Raw genomic sequence first — 23,198 nt, 5'->3', positions numbered from 1 at the left:
TTGGATTCTCTGGTTTATTTCTAATGTGTATCCTTACCGAAATAGAAAATTATATGGTTCTGGGTTAAATTCTTTGTCATGATAGGCATCCATCAGTCCCAAACCTAGCAATTCAATGTAAGAAGAAAGAAACATGAATTCAGTTATCTTAGAGTGACCATTCTTTACATGATATTTTCCAGCAGAATTCAACACCTTACCTTCAGTTTCAGAGTAAAGCTACTTCCAAGCAGCTTTACTCCAACAGGAGTAACTCAACAGGTGTTCCCCTAGAACCATGGCCTGGCAATTCTGTTCATTTAGGATAATTTTAAGCTGATATTTCCAGATATGACCACTAACTCCTCGTGTAGCTGAGATAGCTCATGCAGAGTAAACTACACTGAGTCTTCACATATCTCTAGAAAGTTGTCCAATGTGCAGCAGCTACTACTAAGTGATTTTATCCATCTCTGCCATTTCAACTTTGTCTGTTGTTCAGAGAGAGAGAGAGAGAGGGAAAGAATCTTCTGTCTCATTTCACCAAGCTCTTAATCTTGGTGAAATGAGGTAGAATGATTCTCATTTTGCTCCCTAGAAGACCCTTTCAATTCCATACTGAACCAGTAGCTTTAAAGACACTTCTTTTATAACAGACCCTTGGTGCAATGTCAGAGGAAAACTCCTTGACTCCTTGGCTATTCCTCTGTCACCTTTCTCCCACTTGTATACAGCCAGAGAAAACATATTCCTAAACATAGTGCCAGCTGGATAGTCATTTACTTCTCTTTACATTCATCCAGTGACTTATCTAAGTCCTGCTCTGTTAAATATTAAATGAGGGATGTCTTCCTCCCTCCCCACAAAACAAAACACCCTCCTTCCCTGAGGAGACAACAAACAAACAAAAACATGTTAATAGTAATATAAGTTCTCATAAAATAACAGCAACAAAATATACTGTATAGACAATAAAGTCTACGCACATGAATGGGAATTCAGCACATGACATGGTTACGTGGTTACATGTTCCAGAATAGCCAATGGAAGCCTTGGGGAGAAAGGGAGATGTGAGTGGGAACTTGGAGGATCAGTTGATTTCCATAGTAGAAACAAGAGGGGAAGCATCTGAATATCTTTTTTCTGTGGAAAACCTTGCCCTCTCAAGCAAGAGGAGGTCCAATCTGGGTGCCACTCTTTAAAGGGAACTGATTTCTCAGCTGTTCAATATTTTCATATACATAGTTGTTGGCCGGGTATACTCAATCTTATGTCTGTCCTTAAATTAGAACTTAAATGTCAACATTAAGACAACAAAGCTTTAGTTGAAAATGGTTGGGCACACACTACTGAATATAAATTATATACTGTTTGCCAAATACACGACTTGGGAGCATACAGATACTTTCACATTACAAGTGACATCCAGAAATAACTGCATTATAATTCTTGTGTTAACTGTAATGCTAATGTTCTGTAATTGAGTGATTGAGATCTGGACTTTACTCCTGTTTCCTGGTCCTGATTCTGTAATTCTCTAGTTGGAAGATCATTTCTTTTGATGAGAGTTTTTCTTTTCCTTCTTCTCCTCCTTCCCATCTCCTTCTCCTTCTTTGTTGCAGAACATTGGTACTACAAAACTCAGTGTTTAAAGTAAAGACCCTTTTAGTTTCCATAACAGACCCCCCTGATAATATTTCAATTCTGGCTGTTTCTGATATTATTTGCTATTGTGTATCAGCGAGAAAACTCAGTCAAGGCCTAACGCTTCCAGTGCAAACATTCTGCTAATGCTCTCCACAAATTGCTTGTACATGGGTTTCTACAAAATGTTTTCTGTTGCAATAGTAGGAAAGGTATTGAAAAACTTCCTGGCTTTAGGTGGAACAAAATATCTTTTATCCTGAGTACCCAGGGGAAGGTTTGTTTTTCTTTCTGTAATAATTGGGCTCTTAAAGTTTGCAAGGACGAATACTCCCTGGCTACATTAGTAAGGGGGTTCCTGCATGGATACCAAGGAATAGCTCATGTCATGAGACTTAAAAAAAATCACTTAGGTAGGATACCAAGAAAGAAATTGTGTGATACTGAGTATTTTGTCATGAGTCATTTAACAGGCACACCTTCAAAGAGAGAGGATCTTTATGGATCAGTCACTCTTCAGTATGAATCACCCCACTGAATAGAAGTTTTCACCAGAACTTTTATTTGTATTAATCCAAGAACCTATTATGTGCCTGACACCGTCCTAGGTACTGAGGTTTCATTGTTCTTTAAATAATATCCTACCTTCTTTGAGCTTACATTGTAGTAGTCTTTCACTTAAAAGAAATTTAGCCTTTTTTTTTTTTTTTTTTGTAGCTGGCAGTACTTGAGTACTACTGCTCAGGCAGTAATAACCAGAATAGCACAACTGGTTTCACTTGACCCAAAGGGTGGTAGACACTGTGATGTTATACAGACAAGACCTCCAAGACATCTTATTTTTTTTTATTAGAGGGTATTTTAGCTTTATGAATTCTATGAGCATTGCTCCAGGGACACATTCTACTTCAGAACTCTTTTCTCTATGGTCTTTCCTGCCCTCAGCCTCAAATGACCCTCCAAGAGGAGCTGGAACTAAGTCTGGATCTTTTCTGAAAAATAGTAATGTGGTTTCTTATGTATTTTATTCCCATAGTCATAAATATCAGTAACCTAAAAATATATAGTAAAGATACAAAATAAGCAATGATTTAATCATGAAAAGCATGACTAACATAGTTTTACTGAAAATAAAACATTATTCAGATACACAGACACATCCCTTTACAATTCAGAAAATAAATTTATATGCATTTAATTTCACCTCATAACAGATCTGGAAGACTGATTCTGGAAGCATTACTGTTCCCATTTTACAGATGAATAAACAAGGCCTCATATTGTAGAGATGGAAGATTTAGAATTTAAACTGTACTTGCCTGGCTAGAAGCCCACTTCTATTTCCATATTACATTCTGCCGCCCCTAAAACTGCTAATTTGATTCAGCAGATATTTATTAAATGCATGATTGAGTTTTATTTCCTCCATGCTTGCTACTTGATTGACTAGTGGTTAGAACTGATTGGTGTAAGTAGCAGATTCTACTAGGCGGCTTTCATAAAGGAAAGGGGCATTTTTGTGCATGATTTTAAGTGATGATGATTTTTTTTTAAAGATTTTATTTATTTATTTTGACAGAGAGAGACACAGCGAGAGAGGGAACACAAGCAGGGGGAGTGGGAGAGGGAGAAGCAGGCTTCCCGCGGAGCAGGGAGACCGATGCGGGGCTCGATCCCAGGACCCTGGGATCATGACCTGAGCCAAAGGCAGACGCTTAACGACTGAGCCACCCAGGCGCCCCTTAAGTGATGATGTTTAAACAACAACAGGCTTGCCAACATATTCAACACTCAGAGATAAGTACCCCATAATAAATTTACACCCGGAGTTATTTGAACAAATCATTTGATTTGATTAGTACAGATATAATTTCAATGCTTAGAACAACTAGAAGTGACTTTCATGAAGGACCCCGGAGCTTGGAGCCTTCAGATAATAGGAACAATGTGTGTCTGAAATCTCTAATCTTTACCTCCCCCCATCCTCTCAGATCCCAGAATTCTGTTGGTGGCACCTTTTGGCTCACTCGCCTTTCTGATGATCTATAAGCATGTATTATGAGGCATTCATTTTGCTTTTTTATCACATTGCATTTTTCATGATTTATGAATACATAGTATATCTTATGCACAGTATGATTAGGGGTAAAGAGTGTTTTCCTACTTCTTGAGGTACCCCCCTTAGCTTTTAGCACAGTAGTGGTATATCTTACATTTGGGCATTTTGCTTTTTTATCACATTGCATTTTTTCATGATTTATGAATACATAGTATATCTTATGCACAGTATGATTAGGGGTAAAGAGTGTTTTCCTACTTCTTGAGGTACCCCCTTAGCTTTTAGCACAGTAGTGGTACTCACTACATTTGGGGAATAAAATTAAAACATCACCAAGCAATAGAAATGCCCATTATGGAAGTAATATAAAAATGCCAAAACCCTAGTTCTTAATTCACTTCTCTGCCGCTGGAGTCTATTAATTTGGCTGATTAGATTCTAAACATGTGCACCCATGTTTCTAAGGAAAAAAAACATGGAAAGAATTTGTAGTCCTTTTAAAGAAAACATTCTACTTATTGATTCACTAAAATACTCCTTTTCCCAGAACACTTTCCCATGTTTGTTCTAAGGGAGAAATGTGGTATAAAGTCTTCAGGCAGAAATTAAAGAGAGAAATATGCTTCCACTGGGATCCATTGACTATACATTTGAATAATTCTGAAATGGAAAGAAAAGTGTTCATTATTATCCTAATTCTCAAGTGTTATGTTTCTTCCCTTCAGGGTTATATTAGAAGCAGTTTCTTATGGGTCATGAAATGGTAGCCTGAGTCTCAGGAATAGGCTTCCACAGGGTCAAGGCTGAATGTCCTTGAAGTGCAGAGAAATTTTACACTTGGCATCCAAAGAAAATGTGGGCAAGCCAGTGGAGGTGGATATTAAATGAGCAATATCTACTGAGCATTTTCTGTGTGTTAGTCACAGTCCCAATTGCTACATATCCAGTATTTTATACAACCTACAAAAGTCCATTGCAAATAACTTATTGGGTTCCTATTTTATGACTGAAGAAAATACGTTTTGATGATTCCAGTTATTGGGACACAAATATAGTAGCTCATTATAATCTGTGCTTCTACAAACTATCTTAACACAAACTTCCCTGTCAGACTGACCAAACTAAACAAGGTTTGTACATCTCTTAATAGCTTATTTGCTCTCAGAAGTGCTTTAACTCCATCATAGTTGAAGTTCATGCCTTATTGTGATGGTATATAGTCAGAAACATAATGTGCCTCATTTTGGTACTTTTTAATTTTGATCTATTTTCTAACTCATAGAAAAGTTGCAAGAATAGTATGAGGAACTCATGTATAATCTTTACTCAGATTTCTCATATATATATATATATGAGAAATATATATATATGAGAAATATATATATTAGTTTTTATTTAAATTCCAGTTGGTTAACATACAATGTTATATTAGTTTCAGGTATACAATATAGTGATTCATACCTCCATACATCACCCAGTGCTCATCAAAAATGCACTCGTTAATCTCTATCAATGATTTCACCCATATCCCCACCAACCTCCCCTCTGGTAACCATCAGTTTGTTCTCTATAGTTAAGAGTCTATTTGTATCTCTTTGTATCTCTTTTTTCCCCATTGCCCATTTGTTTTGTTTCTTAAATTCCAAATAGGAGTGAAATCATATGGCATTTGTCTTTCCCTGACAGACTTATTTCATTTAGCATAATACTCTCTAGCTCCATCCATGTCGTTTCAAATGGCAATATTTCATTTTTATGGTTTAGTAATATTCCATATACATATATCACTTCTTCTTTATCCATTCATCTGTTGATAGACACAGGATGATTCTGAAATTTGGCTGTTGTAGATAATACTGCTATGAACATCAGGGTGCATGTATCCCTTTGAGTCAGTATTTTTGTATCCTTTGAGTAAGTACCTAAGTAGTACAATTGGTAGATCTCAGCGTAGTTCTATTCTCAACTTTTTGAGGAACCTCCATACTGTTTTCCAAAGTGGCTGCACCAGTTTGCATTCCCACCAACAGTGTAGGAGGGTTCCACTTTCTCTGCATCCTTGCCAAAACCTGTTGTTTCCTGTACTGTTGATTTTAGGCATTCTGACAGGTGTGAAGTGATATCTCACTGTAGTTTTGATTTGCATTTCCCTAATGATCAGTGATGTTGAGCATACTTTCATGTGTCTATTGGTCATCTGCATTTCTTCTTTGGAAAAATATCTATTCATGTTTTCTGCCCATTTTTAAATTGGAGTACTCATTTTTGGGATGTTGAGTTTATAAGCTCTTTATATATACTGGACACTAACCCTTTGTTGGATATGTCATTTGCAAATATCTTATCCCATTGTATAGGTTGTCTTTTAGTTTTATTGTTTTCTTTGCTGTGCAGATGCTTTTTATTTTCAGGAAGTCCCAGTAGTTTGCTTTTGTTTCCCATGTCTTAGGAGACATATCTAGTAAGAAGTTGCTAAGGCCCATGTCAAAGATGTTACTGCCTATGCTCTCTTCTTGGATCTTTATGGTTTCAGGTCTCACATTTAGGTTTAATCCATTTTGAATTTATTTTTGTATGCTGTAAGAAAGTGGTACAGTACTCATTCTTTTGCATGTTGCTGTCCAGTTTTCCCAGCACCATTTGTTGAAGATACTGTCTTTTTCCCATTGAGTATTCTTCTCTGCTTTGTCAAAGATTAATTGACCATATAATTATGGGCTCCTTTCTGGGTTTTCTATTCTGTTCCATTGATCTATGTGTCTATTTTTGTGCCATTACCATACTGTTTTGATGACTACAGCTTTGTAATATAATTTGAAGTCTGGAATTGTGAGGCCTCCTGCTTTGCTTTTCTTTTTCAAGGTTGCTTTGGCTATTTGGGTCTTTTGTGGTCCTGTACAAATATTAGCATATTTCCGTGAAAAATGCTGTTGGCATCATGATAGAAACTGTATTAAATGTGCAGATTGCTCTGGGTAGTACAGATATTTTAACAATATTTGTTCTTCCAGTCCATGGGCATAGAATGTCTTTCCATTTCTTGTGTCATCTTCAATTTCTTTCATCAGTGTTTTATAGTTTTCAGAGTACAGATCTTTCACCTCTTTGGTTAGATTTAATCCTAGATATATCTTATTGGTTTTAGTACAACTGTAAATGGGGTTGATTCCTTAATTCCTCTTTCTGCTTCTTCGTTATTGGTATAGAAATGCAACAGATTTCTGTATGTTGATTTTGTATCCTGTGACTTTACTGATTTTATTAGTTCTAGCAATTTTTTTTTTTTTGTCAATTTTTGGGGGGTTTTCTACATATAGTATCATATCATCAGCAAATAGTGAAAATTTTACTTCTTTCTTGTCAATTTTTTTGTCTTTTTGTTGTCTGATTGCTGTGGCTAGGACTTCCAGTACTATGTTAAATAACAGTGGTGAGAGTTTTTTAATGTATTGTCAGATTCAGTTTCTTCCTGTTTCAGTTTTGGTAGGTTATATGTTCCTAGGAATTTATCTATTTCTTCCAGGTTGTACCATTTGTTGGAATATAGCTTTTCATACTATTATAATTATTTGTATTTCTCTGCTTTTTGTTCTTATTTCTCCTCTGTAATTTGTGATTATATTTATTTGGGTCCTTTCTCTTTTCTTTTTGATAAGTCTGGCTAGAGGTTTATAAGTTTTATTAATTTTTTCAAAGAACAAACTCCTGGCTTCATTGGTCTGTTCTATTGTTCTTTAGTTTCTATATTATTTATTTCTGCTCTATCTTTATGATTTCCTTCCTTCCGCTGGTTTTAGTCTTCATTTGTTCTTTTTCTAGCTCCTTTAGATGTAAGGTTAGATTGTGAGTTTGAGATTTTTCTTACTTCTTGAGGTAGGCATGTATGGCTATGTATGTCCCTCTTAGCACCATTTTTGCTGCATCCCAAAGGTTTTTGACCATTGTGTTTTCATGTGTTTTTAAATTTCTTCTTTTATTTCCTGGTTGACTCACTTATTGTTTAGTAGCATGTTGTTTTACTTCCATGTATTTGTGGTCTTTCCAAATTTTTTCTTGTGACTGACTTCTAGTTTCATAGCATTGTGGTGAGGAAAGAAGCATGGTGTGATTTCAGCCTTTTTGTATTTGCTGAGGCCTGTTTGTGACCTAATATGTGATTTATTCTGGAGAATGTTTCATGTGTACTTGAAAAGAATGTGTATTCTGCTGTTTTAGGTTAGAGTGTTCTAATTATATATGTTAAATCCAACTGCTCCAGAGTGTCATTCAAGGCCACGGTTTCCTGGCACTTCAGAATGTATCTCTGATATATGCTGCATTCACTCTGCTGTTGTGTTTTGGCTGGTCTATCCTTCAGGTGAATTGTCTGCAGAGGCTCTCCTTATCTGCGGGGCAGAGTTTGGTCCCTGGCCTGAATGTGATGAGTTTTAACTAGATGTGCTCTGGTCTGCTTGTGAAATGAGACCTTCCACCAACTCCACCAGAACTGAGGCCCCGCAGAGCACTCTGGTTGGGAGATGTGGTGTGGGCATGGGTTTGTGCTGGTCTTCTGGGGGAGGGGCCCACCATACTGGGACTGAGGCAAGCTTTATTGAGAAAAACAGTCCCACCAGAGCACAGGGGGTGGGGCTTGGTGTAAGCAAATTATGTAGCCAGTGTCTATGCTGTGCTGCTTCCCACAGGTAGCTCTGGGTTTGTGCTGAGGGGCAAGGGAGGGAAATGGTACCAGCCAACTCCTTTGTTCCTGGTGAGGTATCCCCAGGAATGCTGCCTCTCAGGGATGTGCTCTGAGAAGAGTGAATAATCTCCCTGCTGTGTACCCCAGGCATTCTTCAGATAACTGTTTCCACGGTGTCTGCCCTCAAGTTTTTTGCCTGCCTTCCCTTCAGAAGCAGTGCAGTGCCTTCCAGGCTCTATCCCAGCCAAGCCTGCCACTGACCTTTAAAACTCCAGTCTTTAAGCCACACTGGTTGCAAGAACTCACAAAATTCAGCCCCTCTTGTTTTACAAGCCAATGACTTTGGGGAAGTGTTCTCCATGTACATTCCCCTGTGTATTCCTTTCTCTCTCACACTTCTCTGAGACCATGGCTCCCTCCTCTCTGCAGCACCTGTGATCCATTTATCCCCTAAACCACATTTCCACACTCTCTACCTTCTTCAGTGTGGCTCCTTCTGACTTTTAGTTATGGAGTTTGTTCTGTCAGTCTTCAGGCCAATTTCCGGAGTATTTAGGATGATTTGATAGTTATCTGGTTGTGTTTGTGGGACAAGACTAGCCTATGGTCCTCCTACTCCACCACTATCTTCCTCTAGTCTCTCATTTGTATTCTGACCCATTTGTTTTATCATTCTCTCTCTCCCTCTATCCCATGTTTTATATTATGTGCAAATATGCATATTTCTTTTCTGATGCATTTGAGAGTAAGTTCAAAAACTTCATATCCATTTGTTCCCATATACTTTAGGGTGTATTTTCCAAAAGCAAGGATACACTCTTAAATAATCATGGTGCAGGTATCAAATTCATAAGATTAAGAATTAATGCAATACTATTATCTAACTTGTGGCCCACATTTAAATATCATCAATTTTCCATGAATCTCCTTTTAATTGTTTTTCTCAGTTCAGGGTCTAATCCAGAATCATATGTACTTTTAGTTGTCTTGCTTATTTGTTCTCCTTTAATCTGGAACAGTTACTTACCCCCCCCCCCCCTTTTTTTTGGTCTTTCTTTAACTGGGCAGTTTTGAAACACACATGCTGATTATTTTGAAGAATTGCCCTTAATTTTGGTTTGTCTGATATTTGCTCTTTTTTAGATTCAGGTTACACATTTTAGCAGATATATTATATATGCAATTTTGTGTCTCTCTCAGTGTGTCCTAGCAAGAGACACATGATATTGATTCATCCCAGTATTGATATATTGATGATATTAGCTTTGAATCACTTGTTAAATTGCTGGCCTTCCCTATAAGATTACTATTTTCCTTTGTAATTAATGTAATTTATAAAGATATACTAAGTAATTTATGGTTGAAATGATGTAACTACTCTTTCATCAATATTTTCACCTGCTTATTTTAGCATCCATTACTGATTTTTCTAACTCCATTACTTCTATAACTATTAGGTAGAATTCCACTGTAAGGGAGACTTTCCTCTTCTTCATTTATTTATACATTCATTCATTTATTTATATCACTCTATGGACCCATGAATTCTTGTTTTATTCATTAGATTACAATCCATTCGTTGCTATCATTCTTTATTTTGAGGCTCAAATTGTCCCAGATTTGATCAATGCAAGCCCCTACAAGCTGGCTCCTGTGTCCTTTTAACATGCCTCGTGGTTCCTAGAACATCCATCACTTTCTGGTTCAAGTTATTCTTTTGTACTGTCTTTTAAAGGGCTGTGTCAGACTTTCTCTAGTTACCCTAGATGTCCTTTCTCTTTATTGCTCTCTTGTCTCAGTTTACTACTTGTGGACACTTAGAAAACACACTGAACTACCTGGACTAGTCTTTCTCTCAGTAACTGAAGTTAAACATGTTCCTAGTTCCCTGGATCATGTGAAATGGCAGGCTAGTTCCAAAATCAAGTCCTCTCTGTTCTGCATGTGCTCTAAAAATGTGAGTGTCAGCATTTGGACAGTTCTTAAATTTCTAATTTGCATCCTTGCCTCTGTAACCTCCCCTTGTGGCAGATGTAGAGTGCTACGTGGCTCAGAATATATTTCTTATGAGTTAATTAAAAGGCCTGTAGAACAAAGGTTCTGTACTTTCACCAACAATATGAGTAATGCAAATACAAATGGTAACAGCAGGTTCAGAGCATATCATGTGAAAATGGAGTGCCAAGGAGAGGGTCCGAAGAACTTCTACATACCATTGACTGATTCAGTGGGAATGAGTAAAGTATATCTTGATACTTGATACCTGTTACTTAAATTGCTGTGACTTTAGAAAAGTCATTCACCATCTCTGATTTTTAGTTTTTTCATCTGCAAACAATGGAAAATGTGACACTTGCACTTTCGAATTTGAAGAAGCTCTTAATAGAATGCAGCTGTAAAGATAAATAATGTGTTGCTAAAATACATACTCAGTTTATGAGTTCATTTTGATATTTACTTTGTCAAGTTAAATGCACTACATAAACATGTGTAGGGCTGTCTAGAAAAAAATGTAGAACTAAGTGGCAAGTCCATCAGCTATCGTGATATTGACAAACCTGCATAGATTTTTTATATGACAGAGGGGGTCACTACACTGATACATAGTCTGTGCAATATAGCATAGATATTTAGTATGAAACTATGTCAGCAGCTCTTCAAGCATTCAGACCCTAGTGCTTTCAAGACTGGGGCCAGAACAGAAACTCAGTATCACTATTCCCCCCTGATAATTATTCTGCCTCCTTACTATTCATCTAGATGTAATGTTTCCACCATGAGAGGAATTGATTGGCCTTGTTTTTCATAGGTCAATGAGAAGGAAACTTACTGAGTAGAATTTGATCCCAGATGCCTCGGAGACTGCCACCATCCACCTTCTCTAGGTTACATGCCCTACCACAGTGACTCAGTAAAACTACCCCTTTCATCCTGGCCAAAGTGAACTATAAAGGTAACATGTAACCTAGGAAGATATAAACTTCCTAAGTTCACTTTCCTTAAGGGAAATGGAGCATAAATGGAGCATCATGGGTGTGAAAAACACTAGGGTATTGCTCCATATTGGTTCATAAGCACAGAAAAATGTTTCCCAGAAGACAAACAGACAAAATCCACTATCCTGCCAAGTACCTTGGCTCTGATTTGTGCCTTATTTTAATGATATCCTCTCTTACAACTTCCTCCTTGAAACTGAAATAGCTTTGCTTTTGGATATTGTGCCATCATGTTAATTGATTATGATATGTTGATAACATAGCAATGAGAAGATCCATAACAAATGAATTGTACCATGCCTGATAAATATTTACTGCTGGTGTAACCAACTATCTCACTGCATGCCATATAGCAGATGCTCAATAGATGCTGGATTCTTTTATCTTCTTGAACACATCTAGTTTTACATATGTGCTTTGCCTAGGATAATGTTTTCCAAATTCTGGAAAAATAAAATCAACAGAATCAATTTTATCATGATATAGTATGGCTTTTCTGAACTGATCATGTTATATGAATTAAGAGTCAGAATTCTGAAAATTATTTTCCACAGCCAACTACTTAGTGCAAAGTGCACCTAAAGATGTGTTCAAGGATTCATGTTATCTGACCTCAATTCTAAATGACAAAAGTAAAACTCAACTGTAATTTGTTTGCTACATATTATAAGCTAATGAGAACAATGGCCCAAAAAAGTATCTAAGGCAAGCACTGTGCCAATAGCAACAAATTCCAGGACAACATGCCTCCCCATAACTAGACCAGTCTCAAGCCACAAAGAGCCATACATTAACTATGTAAGCTAATAAGCTATTCAATCATTTTTTTTAACCTCAAACATCACAAATCTCTCATTTTTCCCCTCTTCTAAGATACATTCCAAAATAGAGTGCCTTCAATAAGAAATCTCACATTTGTTTATATGTTACCAGAACATATTTTGATACATATTTAGTTATTAAATTACTTACATTTATTACAGTATATGAATGATATAAAGTAATAATATTCACAGTTTTGAAATGTCAAGTAAAACATTTCCCACAAATATACCTGCTTCTTAGGCATACAGTCTTAAACTTTATTACCTTCTCTCATAAGTCAAAATAAACATATGTACAAAAGTGCTAAAGTCTTCATGTGTAGTGATATATAAGGGAATGTTATAAAAATATAGATTTGTCAATATTATACTGAAAACTCTTTACTAATGCTGCTACAGAGAGGTAAATCTTTTTCATAATCTGTAGGTCAAAACCCATAATAGTTCAAGTCAAAACAATGTATCAAAGTAAAATTAAAGGAAAGTTCAGTCAGTTTTATTATCCTTATAATCAGGACTTTATAATATAGAAAGTGAAATAACATCTTATGAAAGCAGAATCAAATTATACTTTTGTTTTATTACCAGCCCTGCTTTAAGATTTCACATCTTACAGCTAATTCACTGCAACTGATTTTTATGCAAAAAAAATATCTATTTTTAGATCTTCCCATTAAGCTACATTGAAACTTCATACTGGGGAAATGATTATTAAAATATGATATATATGTATAATTTTTCAAGTATAATCTAAATTTGCTAATTTTGATATAGTTGCTAATGGTAACTAATGTGTTTTGTCTGTGTTTACCATTCTGCCATTTAAATGAAGAAAGCATATGCTTCTCTCATTAGGAAAGTTGGCATGAATATAATTTGTATGGCCTTACCCAAGGCTTTTTAGTTGGAAAGGGTAAATGTCTTTAGGCAGTCTCTGGATTAAAATAAAAATTCAGCTTCCCCAAATGCCTCAAAGCTGGATCAGTGGCAAGTCAGTCTTGATGAGCTTTCATAAAGCCGGGCTTTTATTCTTGGCAACAGGAGGAAGGCCTTACTGGACTTATCTTTTTCATTTAAAAGTACAAACAACAAGGCTATAGCAACCAAAGCCATTTCCAGTAAGCACTGACATGATTTAATAATTGAGGGCTAAACACTATAAAATTGAACTATTTTTTCCTGTTCCCTCCACAAAATATAATTGAGCTTTTAGGCTTAACATTGACAAAACAGATCCATGAAATACATAAAATTCCTGACAATAAATTGTACATCAGAGATAAGAAAAACACATTCTACTAGGGGCCAAGATAATTCATGAGTAATGGACATTTGGGACTTGCAATACCTTTGAATCACCTGGTTAAGGATGCATAATCTCTTGATGGTGTTTTTGCTTCTGTCTTACCTTTGCACACAAGTCTATTATTCACATAGAAGCCAGAGAAATCCTTTTAAAACAAAAATCAGTGCATATCTATCCCCTGCTCAGGGATTTTCCATTTTCTTTTTGTGGGACACTTCCAAAGATATCAGTATGGTGGACCATTTCATGCATTTGGGTCTCTGCTTAGATGTCACCTCCTCACAAAGTTCCCTAAATGCCCTAAGAGCAAATGTTATTCTTGCTTACTCTGCTTTATTTTTCTTAACACTTTCCAGAAACAGATACTTAAGTATTCATTTATCTGTAATGTAACATGCACAGTCACCACTGTATCTCCAACACCCAGAACAGGGTCTAGCACATTCTGGATAATGAAAAATATTTGTTGAATAAATGAAGGAATAGATACTCAAAATAGACCAGTCCAAGAACATAAAACTCACTAAGAGGGTGCATTGAACAAAGGTGTAGCTACACAGCGGTCAAGACTTGGCAGGAGCCAAAGAAATGATCTAAACCATTTCTAAAGTTGAAGTGGGCAGGTGAATGTTTCAGTTTGGGGAGACAATTAGAGAATATTTCCAGTTTATTAGAGCAATCCAAATTACTAAGGAAATGAGAAAATCTGCAAATGTTCCTTTCTCCAGTCATCATTTTTTGTAAGATTTTTTTAAAGCATAAGTATATGAAAACTAGACTATCTCACAGAAATAATTTTGCAAAGGTTTTGCTGTATATATAGTCTCCTTCTTGCCATTTCTGAAGCAGTCTTCATCTTTATGGCAGAAGTAAATTTGTGATCAGTGAGTCTCTTCTCCTAAAGTTTACCTGTATTTTGACCATGATCTCTTAAGTCAAAAAAAAAAAAAAAAAAAAAAAGCTTTCTCCAGTGCCAAAAAATTTCATGTTATAATTACACAGTGATCTCCTTAAGGAACGGAGCTGTTTCATTCTTCTCTGTATATCCTCTTATTGTAGCACACTCCCTCATATAGAAACTGTGGTCAAGAAATATGAGCTTTTGATGTTGTTGGATGAATGATTCAAGACTTAGGTACAAGGCATATATGTTATCAGTTCTGGGGTTGGAAGAGGAGAGATAAGGAGAATCTTGCAAAAGACCTTCTTACCAATTCACTCTAGGACAATGGAGACTAAGTGATCCAAAGATCTTTGACTCTAGAAGTGTAGTAAGGTGGGCAAGTCAGGGTTGAAGAAAATTCATTAAATTCAGGTACTTCTTGTAGATCAGTATTAATGCCTACAAAACGGGATGCTGCAGTCTCGAGTACCAGGTTCATTTTTTTCAAGGAAGCCAAAGGAAACTTCCTCATATAAAGAATATAAATTGTACAGAGTAATGAGAAATAAACCTAGAACCAGGAAAGTTATAAATAGTGCCAGGTCTAGGGACAAGGCAGTCCTATGTTTAGAAGAAATGAGAGATTCAGGACAGGCTTGACATCAGTGAGACAGTGAATGGTAGAAAGATGATTCAATTACTGTAAAATGGTAGTAAGGGTCTTAAGTACAGAGTGGTCTAGACTGCTTCAAAGGTCTGTGTGCATAATGGGTTCAGCCACAATTCAGAAGTTAGTAGCTGTTTGAACTACAGGGTGGGAAGAACATAGTGAAAGTGTGGACTATAGTCTCATAACTCTAGTCACTTGCATTTGATATTCCATTAATGGGCAGCAGACAAGGATACTTAGGAAAGAGTTTAGATCTGAGTATAAAGAACAAGCAACAAGATCTGGAAACATAGGTTGGGGGTTGGGAAAATTTCTATTAAAAAACAATGCAAATCGGGTGCCTGGGTGGCTCAGTCAGTTGAGTGTAGACTCTTCCTTTCCCCTCAGGTCATGATCTCATTGAGCCCCCTGGTGGACTCTGTGCTCAGCCTGGAGTCTGCTTGAGATTCTCTCCCTTTGCTCCCCCTCCCCCACTGCTTGTGCTCTCTTGCTCTCTCTCTCTCTCAAATAAATAAATAAATAAAAATCTTAAACAATGCAAATCTTGGTTAAACTATAGAGCAGAGACACCCAATAGACCTTTCACAATAGTGTCTTCATGGCCGCTAGCCATGTGATTATTGAGTACTTGAATTGTGGCTAGTGTGACTGACAAGTGAACTTTTAATTTAATTATAATTTTAATTTAAATGACCATGTGTAGCTAGTGGCTACCATATTGGACAGCATCAGGTCTAGGGTTTAACTGACAGCATGGAGACTCAGAAAGCAGTGGCAGACCATGGATGAGGTAGAAATAGAGATAAAGCATTACAGGATTGCTTAGGAGTTTTAATTTTCAGCAATACATATGTGTTTATTCACATTAGTCCTATTTCATATCTAGATTGTTCTAGGAACTTGGAAGGAACTAAGACTTTAGGGACATCATTGTATCATTGGCTTTTTGGAGGTCTGGGGAAAGGAGAGCCTTTGATACACTTAATTGTGAACTCCTTGAAGTCAGAAACTGGTTTTGCCGCTGTTGTTTTTTTACTGCTGTATTCACAGCCCCCAGAAAGTAGGCACTTAATAGATATTTGCTTCAATAATGAATAAAATAGCATAATGTCTGATATTCCCTGCATCAATAAATTTGTGGAGATGGATTCTGGGAATCATGGAGGCTTTCTGTTGGCTTTGTAAAAAAAAACTTAAATGACAAAAAACAGGCATCAATTTCCCCTTTGGATAAATTTATTCCTGGTTATTATGGCATCTTACTATTATTATTACTAGGAAGAAAGAATAATCATTACTATTGCCATTTGCAGCATGGGGGAGATTTGACAAACTTGACAACATTGGTGAAGGAGGGACTTCAAACAGGGCTTGCTTTTGAAGGAATGATGTGCTCCGTTACCTACTTCTAGAGGTGTTGTGAGAATTTATAAATATTTGGTCATTAAATGCTCATAAAAATGCCTGTTAAATGCCTCCAGAGTCTGTCACAGAAGATGCTTGTTTGAATGTTTAGTGGATGCAGTGCTGTCAGTGAAAAGGCAGACACTCACTGAGGAAAGGGCATTCATACTTTTTAAAAATTTTTAATGCTTGTTTTTCCTTTTCTGACTATGGAAACAGTGGATGCTCATTTAAAAAAAACGGAAAAAGCTGAAAAGGTTAATGAAAAGAATGAACAATAACTTCAAATCAATTATATATATTTATATATCTCTATATATCTACATTTCTCTATAATATATATCTCCTTTTCTCCTTGTCTATACATATTCAAACACACAGTCAAGTGCACTTTGAATATTTTGTACTATTTTCTACAAGTATTTTTCTGAGTGTCTATGTGTGTTAAATAAAATGCTTAACAGTTCTGTATTCTATTTTTTCACTTATGATGATGGTGGACAGTCATCTACAGCATGAATTTTAGTTAGTGCTTATCAGTCTCTCATGCAGATATTCTGTAGTTTCTAACTGTCTATTGTTAGATACTTGGATTGTTTTCATTTTTACACTACGATAATTTTAATGCAATAATCATTATTTTGCACAACCTCTTGCCTATATATCTCTTTCTCTCTCCCTTTGTCTCTCTCTCTCTCTCTCTGTTTACATAGATTACCTAAAGTGATATTGTTGGAGTAAAGGATAAGTATCCATTAAGGTTCTTGGCAAATTTTGAAAATTGTTTTATAGTAGGTAACCCAAATTTATACTCACTTTAAGAGTGTATAAAACTGCTCATAAAATTAATTCTCTCTAGTATTGAATATTTTAAAAATCTATTTTAATATGGTGAATGAAAAAATCAATATGACTTTAATTTGCATCACTGATTACTTGTGAGGCTGATCTTTTTACCACATTTTCTGGCCTCTGTAAATTGTTCATGTCAAGTGGCCACTTTTTTAAGTTTTTATTTTAATTCCACTTAGTTAACATAGTCTTATCAGTTTCAGGTATACAGTATAGCGATTGAACAATTCCATACATCACCTGGTGCTCATCACTACAAGTGCCCTCCTTAATCACCATCACCTATTTAACCCATAGCCCCATCCAATTTGCCTCTGGCAGCCATCAGTTCTCTGTAATTAAGAGTCTACATCTCAGTTTGTCTTTCTCTTTTTTCCCCAATGCTCATTTGTTTTCTTAAATTCCACATATGAATGAAATCATATGGCATTTGTCTTTCTCTGACTGATTTACTTTGCTTAGCATTATACTCTTCTAGCTCCATCCATGTTGTTGTAAGTGGCAAGATTTCTTTCTTTACCATGACTGAATAATATTCCTTTGTATATATATATGCACGACGTATTCTTTATCCATTCATCAATTGATAGACACTTGGGCTGCTTCTATAATTTGGCTATTGTAAATAATGCATAAACATAGGGGTACATGTATCCCTTTGAATTCATGTTTTTGTATTCGTTGGGTAACTATCAAGTAATGTAATTGCTGGATCCCAGAGTAGTTCTATTTTTAAGTTTTCGAGGAACATCTATACTGTCTTCCACAGTGGCTTCCAAAGTGGCTGTGCCAGTTTGCATTCACACCAACAGTGCATGAGAGTTCCTTTTTCTCCACATCCTTGCCAACACCTGTTGTTTCTTATGTTGTTGATTTTAGGCATTCTGACAGGTGTGAGGTGATGTCTTATTGTAGTTTTGATTTTTTTTAATTATGTTAATCACCATACATTACATCATTAGTTTTTGATGTTGTGTTCCATGATTCATTATCTGCATATAACACTCAGAGCTCCATGCAGAACGTGCCCTCTTTAATACCCATCACCAGGCTAACCCACCCTCCCACCCCCTTCCCCTCTAGAATGCTCAGTTTGTTTCTCAGAGTCCATCGTCTCTCATGGTTCATCTCCCCCTCTGGGATCCCCCCCTTCGTTCTTCCCCTCTGGCTATCTTCTTCTTCTTCTTTTATTTTTATTTATTTATTTTTTTAAAAATATAATGTATTATTTGTTTCAGAGGTACAGGTCTGTGATTCAACAGTCTTGCACAATTCACAGCACTCACCATAGCACATACCCTCCCCAATGTCTACCACCAGCCGCCCCATCCCTCCCACACCCCACCACTCCAGCAACCCTCAGTTTGTTCCCTGAGATTAAGAATTCCTCATATCAGTGAGGTCATATGATACATGTCTTTCTCTGATTGACTTATTTCACTCATTTTTCATTCATGGTTTTGTTGATTTGGGTCATTTCTCTTCTCTTTTTGATAAGTCTGGCCAGGGGTTTATCAATCTTGTTAATTCTTTCAAAGAACCAGCTCCTAGTTTCGTTGATCTGTTCTACTGTTCTTTTAGTTTCTATTTCATTGATTTCTGCTCTGATCTTTATTATTTCTCTTCTCCTGCTGGGTTTAGGCTTTATTTGCTGTTCTTTCTCCAGCTTCTTTAGGTGTAGGGTTAGGTTGTGTACTTGAGACCTTTCTTGTTTCTTGAGAAAGGCTTGTATTGCTATATACTTTCCTCTTAGGACTGCCTTTGCTGCATCCCAAAGATTTTGAAGAGTTGTGTTTTCATTTTCATTTGTTTCCGTGAATTTTTTTAATTCTTCTTGAATTTCCTGGTTGACCCACATGTATTTGAGTTCTTTCCAACTTTCCTCTTGTGATTGGGTTCTAGTTTCAAAGCATTGTGGTCTGAAAATATGCAGGGAATGATCCCGTCCTTTGGTACCGGTTGAGACCTGATTTGTGACCTAGGATGTGATCTATTCTGGAGAATGTCCCATGGGCATGAGAGAAGAATGTGTATTCTGTTGCTTTGGGATGGAATGTTCTGAATAGATCTGTGAAGTCCATTTGCTCCAGTGTGTCATTTAAAGTCTTTATTTCCTTGTTGATCTTTTGCTTACATGATCTGTCGATTTCACCAAGGGGAGTGTTAAAGTCCCCCACTATTATTGTATTGTTGTCAATGTGTTTCTTTGCTTTTGTTATTAATTGCCTTATATAATTGGCTGCTCCCATGTTAGGGGCGTAGATATTTACAATTGTTAGATCTTCTTGTTGGATAGACCCTTTAAGTAGGATATAGTGTCCTTCCTCATCGCTTATTATAGTCTTTGATTTAAAATCTAATTTGTCTGATATAAAGATTGCCACCCCAGCTTTCTTTTGGTGTCCATTAGCATGGTAAATGGTTTTCCACCCCTTCACTTTCAATCTGTGGGAGTCTTTGGGTCTATAATGAGTCTCTTACAGACAGTATATCGATGGGTCTTGTTTTTTAATCCAGTCTGATAGCCTGTGTCTTTTGATTGGGGCATTTAGCCCATTTACATTCAGGGTAACTATTGAAAGATAGGAATTTAGTGCCATTGTAGTGCCTGTAAGGTAACTGTTACTGTATATTGTCTGTGTTCCTTTCTGGTCTATGTTGCTTTTAGGCTCTCTCTTTGCTTAGAGGACCCCTTTCAAGATTTCTTGTAGGGCTGGTTTTGTGTTTGCAAATTCCTTTAGTTTTTGTTTGTCCTGGAAGCTTTTTATCTCTCCCTCTATTTACAATGACAGCCTAGCTGGATAGAGTATTCTTGGCTGCATATTTTTCTCATTTAGTGCTCTGAATATATCCTGCCAGTCCTTTCTGGCCCGCCAGGTCTCTGTGGATAGGTCTGTTGCCAATCTAATGTTTCTACCATTGTAGGTTATAGCTCTCTTGTCTCGAGCTGCTTTCAGGATTTTCTCTTTGTCTCTGAGACTCGTAAGTTTTACTATTAGATGTTGGGGTGTTGACCTATTTTTATTGATTTTGAGAGGGGTTCTCTGTGCTTCCTGGATTTTGATGCCTGTTTCCTTCCCCAAATTAGGGAAGTTCTCTGCTATAATTTGCTCCAATATACCTTCTGCCCCCCTCTTTCTTCTTCTTCTGGGATCCCAATTATTCTAATTTTGTTTCATCTTATGATATTGCTTATCTCTCGAATTCTGCCCTCGTGATCCAGTAGTTGTTTATCTCTCTTTTTCTAGCTTCTTTATTTTCCATCATTTGGTCTTCTATATCACTGATTCTCTCTTCTGCCTCATTTATCCTAGCAGTTAGAGCCTCCATTTTTGATTGCACCTCATTAATACCCTTTTTGATTTTGACTTGGTTAGATTAGTTCTTTTATTTCTCCAGGAAGGGTTTCTCTAATATCTTCCATGCTTTTTTCAAGCCCAGCTAGTATCTTTAAAATCATCATTCTGAACTCTAGTTCAGACATCTTACTAATGTCCATATTGATTAGGTCCCTGGCAGTCAGTACTGCCTCTTGTTCTCTTTTCTGAGGTGATTTTTTTCCATTTTGTCATTTTGTCCAGAGGAGAATAGATGAATGAGAGAACAAAATGCTAACAGGGTAACAACGTCCCCAGAAAATATACACTAAACAAATCAGAAAAGACCTGAAACTGGGGGAAAAGAAAGGAAAGAAAGAAAAAAGGAAAAGAAAGAAAAAGGAAAAGATAAAAACAAACAAAAACAAAACAATAAAACAGAATATGATCAAATATGATTAGCCTGGTGCATAGATCAGTGCCACACCCTAGATTTTGGGCGTATTTTGGTCTGTTAGAAGAGAGTGTCTCCCAAAATTTTAAAGAAAGAAAAACTTATATATGTACAAAAATAAGGGTTAATACGATGAAGGGATGGAATATGACTGTAAAGATGAAAATTATAAAAGATTTTATAAAAGGAATTGATAAGAAGTTGTTGGAAAAAAGAAAGGATTAAAAAAAAAAAGGGAGAGAATGTGATCAGGCAGGAGACTAGAACAAAGCCATACACTAGAGATTTAGGGTATATTTGATCTGTTAGAAGAAACTGTATCTCAAAATTTTAAAGAGAGAACAACTTTATATCAAAAATAAGGGTAACTACTATGAAGGGATAGAATATGACTCTAAAAATGAAAAATAAAAAATATTTTTTAAAAAAGGGATTGAGAAGATGTTGGTTGAAAAAGGGAAAAAGAAAAATTAAAAAAAAGACAGTTAAAAAAAATTAACTTTGAATGACTAAAGAATCATGGTAAAAAAGCCATGAATTCTATGTGCAGTATTCCCCTAGCGCTGGAGTTCTGCCGTTCTCACTGATCGGTAAACTTGGTCTTGGCTGGCTGTTCTTGCTGATCTTTGGAGGAGGGGCCTGTTGCCGTGGTTCCCAAATGTCTTTGCCAGAGGCGGAATTGCCCCGCCCTGGCCGGTCTGGGCTAAGTAATCTGCTCGGGTTTGCTTTTGGGAGCTTTTGTTCCCTGCAAGCTTTCCGTACAGCTTTGGAGGACAAGAGTGAAAATGGCGGCCTCCCAATCTCCATCCCGGAGGAGCCGAGAACTCGGGGCCCTGCTCCTCAGTGCACTCCCAGAGAAAAGCAGTCAGTCACTCCCTTCTCCCCGGTCTCCAGCCACACTCCGTGCTCACCCGGCCTGTGACCGCGTGTTTCTATCTCTGGCACCCGACCCCGTGTGGAGTCTCCAAACCCCACAGATTGCTGCGGTGCACTCCCACACCTCTCCTCCCAGGGGAGGAAGGGGAGTCTCCCCGGATCTGCCGCTTGTTGGGTCCCTGCTGGAGGAGCAGTGGCCCAACTGTGCCGCGGGTCATGGTTTATGGCAACCCCGAGCTGCAAGCCCGTGCCTCGACTCCGTCTCTGCAGCCGGCTTCCCTGCTCTGATACCTGGGCGCTCTGCCGCACTCAGGCACCCCTGGTCTTTCTGTGACCCTGAGGGTCCTGAGACCACACTGTTCCGCGAGGGTTCCACCCCCCGCTTAGCCACTGGAGCGACGTCCGTCAGCGGAGCCGACTTCTAAAAGTTCCGATTTTGTGCTCTGCCGCTCTATCACTTGCCAGAAGTGACCGATGGAGGCCCCCTCCCCCTCCATCTATCCTCCCGAATATCACCTTGGATTCACTTCTCTGCATGTCCTACCTTCCAGAAAGTGGTCGCTTTTCTGTTTAGAGAGTTGTTGCTATTCTTTTCTTCGATCTCCTGTTGAGTTCGTAGGTGTTCAGAGTGGTTTGATCCCTATGCAGCTGAATTCCTGGGACCAGATGAAATCCAGGTCTCCTACACCTTTGCCATCTTGCTCCGCCAGTTTTCTGTAGTTTTGATTTTTATTTCCCTACTGGTAAGTAATGATGAGCACATTTTCTTGTGTCTGTTGATTTTCTGTATGTCTTTGGAGAAATGTCTGTTCATGTCTTTGGCCAATTTTTAATTAGATTACTCATTTTTGGGGTGTTGAGTTTTTTATAAGTTCTTTATATATTTTGGATAATAATCCTTTATCAGGTATGTCATTTGCAAATATCTTCTCCCATTCAGTAGATTGCCTTTTAGTTTTGTTGACTGTTTTCTTTGCTGTGCAGAAGCTTTTTATTTTGATGTAGTCCCAATTATTTATTTTTTGCTTTTGTTCCCTTGTCTGAGGAGTTAGATCTAGAAAAAAAGTTGCTATGGCTAATATCAAAGAAGTTACTTCCTGTGTTCTCTTCTAGGATTTTTATGGTTTCAGGTCTCACGTTTAGGTCTTTAATCTACTATGAATTTATTTTTGTGTATGGTTTAAGAAAGTGGTTCAGTTTTATTCTTTCTTTCTTTCTTTCTTTCTTTCTTTCTTTCTTTCTTTCTTTCTTTCTTT

The sequence above is a fragment of the Neomonachus schauinslandi genome, chromosome 10 (assembly GCF_002201575.2).
Source record: "Neomonachus schauinslandi chromosome 10, ASM220157v2, whole genome shotgun sequence".
NCBI classification, from domain to species: Eukaryota; Metazoa; Chordata; class Mammalia; order Carnivora; family Phocidae; genus Neomonachus; species Neomonachus schauinslandi.
This window is presented reverse-complemented; position numbering follows the sequence as displayed.